This window comes from Marmota marmota, unplaced genomic scaffold, assembly GCF_001458135.2.
Source record: "Marmota marmota marmota unplaced genomic scaffold, marMar, whole genome shotgun sequence".
In the NCBI taxonomy this organism is placed as follows: Eukaryota; Metazoa; Chordata; class Mammalia; order Rodentia; family Sciuridae; genus Marmota; species Marmota marmota.
This window is the reverse complement of record NW_026000079.1, coordinates 1,013,733-1,019,180: the sequence shown is the minus strand read 5'-3', so window position 1 is coordinate 1,019,180 and position 5,448 is coordinate 1,013,733.

Below are 5,448 nucleotides of genomic sequence, written 5' to 3'. Positions count from 1 at the left end.
GAAACGTTGACTTTGAAGATAAGGCTCAACTCCTGGCTGTTCAAGGGCCTTCTGGTCTCTTGCAGTCCCTCCAGGATAGTTTCAGACCTGCCCAGGGTTTCATCCATCCCCTGCAATTCCCGTCTGCTCAGTTTCCTTCACTCTGCACACCTCGCCCCCCTTCCCAAACCTCCTTCCTGCTCTAGCTGACAGCCCCCTCCCCAGCTGGCCTGAGTGCTGTGCTCTCCATCCCCACCCTGTGTCTGCAGCCTCCTGGACCAGCTCCCCGCAGCAGGGGTGAAGTCAGCTCACTCTGCCTCTCCAGCCTGCCCCTCCTGCTGCTCCAGCTGACCCAGGATGAAGGGAGCCCAGCAGAAAAGAGTGGCACAGCCCTGTGGCTGCAGAGGGGGAAGGAATGCCAGCTGGTCAGATCCCAGGTTCCAGAAGCCCGGCCTGGCTGCCTCCTTCTCTTACCCCTGGCCCTCCTTGGGTTGGTTTGATTTTTGGTACCAGGTGTTCAACCACTGAGCCACATCCCCAGCCCTTTTATTATTTTATTTACAGATAGGGTCTCATTTAGTTGCTAAGGCTAAGTTGCTGAGGCTGACCTTGAACTTGCAATCCTCATGCCTCAGCCTCCCTGGTCGCTGGTATTACAGGCATGTACCCCTACATCTGGCCCCCCTTGGTATCTTTAAAATCTTCCTTTCTATGGATCTTTCTGCTCCCTCAAAACACTGAGGAGGCACCTTACTGACAAGACTGGGTTTCCCCAGTGGATATCTAATATGTAGAGATAATTAACAAAATAGAAACTACAACCAGCTAACAAACATTTGGGGAACTCTTCTAACTTACTAGTAGTTATTGAAATGCAAATTAAACAGGGCTTCTCATTTGCATCAAGAACTGTAAAACTATTCTTATTACATGCTTAAATCTAGGAATAAATCTGGAGGATGAAAAAAAAATCTTGGAAACACATTCAAAAGTTATTCACAGTATTTTTGAAGGATTTTTTTAATTGTGAAAAAAAAAACCACAAAGTAAAGTGCATAAAAATGGATGTGCAGATTAGTGATTTTTTGGTAATGGTGCTGGGGATCAAGCCCAGAGCCTATGTACACTAGGCCAGCACATTACCACTGAGCTACAGCCCCGGCTCCAGCTTCATGAATTGTTATAAAGCAAACCCAGCCATCCGAAATCACCACCATGTCAAACAACACAACACTGCCATCTCCCCAGGACTCTGTGTCCCCGGCAAACAAGCGCCTCCCCCTCCCCTCTGAGATAACCACTTCCTCGTTTTTCCCACAGTTTGACCCCTCAGCGTGGCATCCACAAGCATGAAGGTGTGGGTTTGTCTTGAGTCTGGGATTCACACATGTGTGATTGGTGTGTGTTATTATTTTTTGTGGGGCTGGGGATTGGACCCAGGGCCTTGATCTTGCTGGGCTAATGCTCTCCCACTGAGTGGCATCCCTGGTCCCAGATTGGTGTCCCTGTCTCTGGCTTCTTTCATTCAACATTACAGCAGCCTGTCTAGGGGTGCCGAGTGCAGGTGCATCTCTGTGGATGAGGCAGGTGGGGCAGAGTGGCTGAGTCACAGGATTGCACTAGACACCGAGTATAAGCCCTGCCAGCACTGGGCGCAGCCGAGGCGGGCACTAGCTCAGGTCTTTGCCCTCCCTCTATGGGTGGACCCAGCTCCGTTCCTGGAGCAGGATTCTCCCCACTCCCGTCCCAGCACCCACCAGCTTCCCTCCCTGCTCCCTGCGCTTCCTGCCAGCAGCATGGGTGCCCTGGGCCCTGAGGACAGAGTGTGGGCATTTCATCCTCTCCTGTCCACACAGCTGGCCCTGCTCCTGGGAGGGGCCCTGAGGTTTTCTTTCAGGAACATCAAAAAGCTGTCCCAGGCTGAGCCCCCTCCGCCAGCCACCTACCTCCCCAGCCTTCAAGAGGTCCTCGCTGTGAAGAGCATTCAGGGGGTGTCTGTGACCTGCATTGAAATACCCAGCCGTCTTCAGTCAGCATTTCAGAGAAAAAGGGACACTCAGGTTTTTCTGGGCATTTTTTCGAAGAAGTTGAGGTGAGAGAATGAAATTTGGAAAGTGGAGCCAGGTGAGATGTTCGGGGACAGGAGGTGTTGGGGGAGGGGCTGGGAAAGGTGGAGGTGGACAGGGCGGGGCCTGGAGAAACAGCCTGGGTGACTTAACCCCCTTCTCTTCTATGCTCTGTCCTTTCAAAAGTCACCTTTGTGTCCCCAGTCCTCAGTTGCAGTGTCTTGTGCCATTTTGCAAGTGGGTCTTCTTGTAACAGTCACATTGTGTCCAAAGTCACAAGAATGGTCCTAAAAATTCTTAAGGGCTCAGGAACAGGCTTCAGTAGGGAAGCTTAGCAGGAGAGATTGACAGGAAGAGAAGAGGACTGTGATCAGGCCCTCATCACCCCCTGGACAGGCAGGGCTGGGCTGGCATGGTTCACTGAACACTCACAGCGTGGGCTGTGGACAGAGAAGGGACCCTCTGCCCAGGTCTTTCTCCTTCTTGTAGGACAAGGCTGGACGATGAGGGACCAGGCAGATCATTGGCCTCAAGTGTCCAGGTTGGGTGCCAGCAGTTTATGAGGCCTCTGGGAGAGGCAAATGCCCAGCACCAGGCACCTGGGGCCTTGGGGCATGTGTAAGTCTTCTGGCCCCGAGGATAGAGGTGATGGTCCCAGGGGAGCAAACTCTCCCAGGAGGAAGAAGGACTCCAGCACCAGTTGGAGTGTGCTGTGGAACCAGACTGAGCTCCAGTGCCATCTATGCCCAGTTCTGCTCCTGGCTCCCCGGGAGGCCTGGGAGATGATGGAGCCTGTTCACTGAGTTTTGAGTGAGTCTGTGGCCTTGGGTTTGAGAGAGACTCCACGGCCCTGGCCCATGGCCCCTGTCCAGTCCTGAGCCTGGACTCGTGTCTTGGTCTTAGTGTGATGGGGCAGGGGTCAGGTGCTGGGGGGTCAGGCTGGGCTGGTGGGGCCTCTGTGAGCAGCAGCTGGAAGACAGAGGAGCAGATGTTCTAAGCAGATGGAGCCCTGCACATGGACTGCAGCCCGGAATCTCTTCAAAACATTAACCAGAGCCTGGGCCTTCCATCTGCAGTGAGCGCTGCTGCAGGAGTCCCCTGCCTGCCCAGGGCTGGTCCCCTCTCGGGAGCTTCTTCTCTAGAGGACACTTGTCTCAGTTCTCAGGTTTTCGGGGGCTGAATCGTCCCCACACCCTGCGTGAGTGTGTTTGGTCCCCACCACCTGAAGGGCCAGTGGGAAGCTTTGACCTCAGGGTTTCGTTCCCTGGACAGGCCACAGACCCTGCAGCCTGGCCTGGACCCTGAATCCTTGAGGGGAGGGGAAAGCGGTTCGTCCTGGCTCTTCTGTCTTCATCGTGCTGACCTGGCCTGTGACATGGGCTTCCGTCCCATCCTGCCCCTGCTGGCCTTCACCCCGGGCCACTTGGCTGTAGCTTGGTGCCCTGTGGCCTGGGCTCTCCTCCCTCTTGCTCACCCTCCTCCTAGCTGGGTCTGCCCTGGGTGGACACTACTGCTTCCATCAGGCCTTGCTGCCAAGCCCCGTCCCCTCAGCTCCTGGTGGTGAGGCCTGTCATCCCCCGCCAGCTCCCATCAGCCTTGTGGATGCTGAATCCACAGTGGGCTGGGCTCTGGGGGAGTCAGGTGTCCCTTCCCTGGCTCCATTTGTTTCTGTCCCCTGTTCTGAGATCTCAACCTTGTGTAACCCCCTGGAGTTGTGTGAGGAAGGACCTGTGACATCCTGTGAAGATGGGCTTAGTGACTTCCTCGTTGTCCTCCCCATCCAATGGTCATGCAAGGTTTTTAAGCAAAGAGGAGTTCATATTTGCTTTTTTTCTCTTTGTCAATTCTAAGCTCATTGTCCTGGCCAGCCTTGCACCTCCTCAGACACTTGGGGTCAGGGGAGGGCACAGCAGTCTGCTCTGCTAGTCTCCATCAGGGGCAGGGACCTGGCCTCAGCCCCCCGCCACAGCCCTTCCCTTCCCTGCAGCCCCCTCACCTCCTGGTGGTCTGTGACTTGGCCTGTCCTCTGCAGGTCCCCTGCCTTCTCCCCAGGCCTCCCTCCTGCTTTATTTAGGTTTCCATGGCTGCCTCCTCCTCATGAAGGCACATGCTTCCCTCAGAGCAGCCCTCACACCCTGCTCTGACGGGATTTCTGCTTCTTTTCCACCACCCCTGGGCCACTCGAGGACAGTGAGTTTGCTTCTGTCTTTGTGCTCCAGAGGTGCTGGCACGCAGTAGGCACTCATTACAGGTGTGTTCCATGGAGGTGACCTGAGGGTGGAGGGCCTCCTGTCAGGAAACCCCACCTGCAGTTTGGCCCTCAGCCACGAGGTGGCGCTGCAGGCAGCTCTGAGTGACACTTGGGCAGAGGCTGCAGGTGATTCTGGAGGAGTGTGGAGTCTCTTGGTTTCCTTGCCAGGCAGATGTGAGAGCCAGAGAAACCCGGGGTAAGAGAATGAATCTGGAAAGTGGAGCCCAGGTGAGATGCCCCGGGATATCCCCAGATGATATCCAATATGTATAGATAATTAACAAAATAGAAAATACCACCAGCTAACACACATTGGGGAACCTTCCATGTCCTGGAGGGGGTGGCAGATCAATAGCTGGGGCGGAAGTTCCACTGTGCGAATGTGTGACTCAGTGATTGGGGGCCTGGTCCCAGGGCGATATGTGCCCAGGTGAGAACTCAGAGGGTCCTGCAGTGGGAGGGGTCAAGGCTTGGCTCCTTAAATTCCAGTCTCTGCTGGGGCTGAGAGAATTGCTTGGGTGGGATGGGGTTGGTTCCCACGGGGGATCCTCGAGAACCCAATGTGTCTGACCTTAGCTCTTGATCATCCAGGGAAGAGATTTCTGAACTGAAACTGCCTCAAGGAGAGGAGAGTCAGGGCGCTCCCTCCCAGCCCCCCTTGTGTTACAAAAACTAAATGATCCAGGTGTGTGGCACGTGCCTGTAGTCTCACCACTCAGGAGGCTGAGATGGGAGGATTTCCTGAGCCCTGGAGTTTGAGACCAGCTGGCAACAAAGTGAGACACTGTCTTAAAAGAGAGAGAAAGGATTGGGTTGTGGCTCCGTGGCAGAGCACTTACCTTGTACATGTGAGGCACTGAGCTTGAGTTTCAGCACCACATAAAAAGAAATAAACAAACTAAAGATATGTTCATGTGTAACTAAAAACTATCTGGAGGGGGAGGTGTGTGTGAGGGAGAAAAGCCTGGTGTGGTGGCCCACACCTGTCATCCCAGCAGCTTGGGAGGCTGAGGCAGGAGCATGGCAAGTTCAAGGTCAGCCTGGGCAACTTAGTGAGACCCTGTCTCAAAATAAATAGGGCTAGGGATGTAGCTTCTGGTAGAGCACCCCTGGGCTCAATCCCTAGTATTGAAAAAAAAAAAAAAAAAAAAA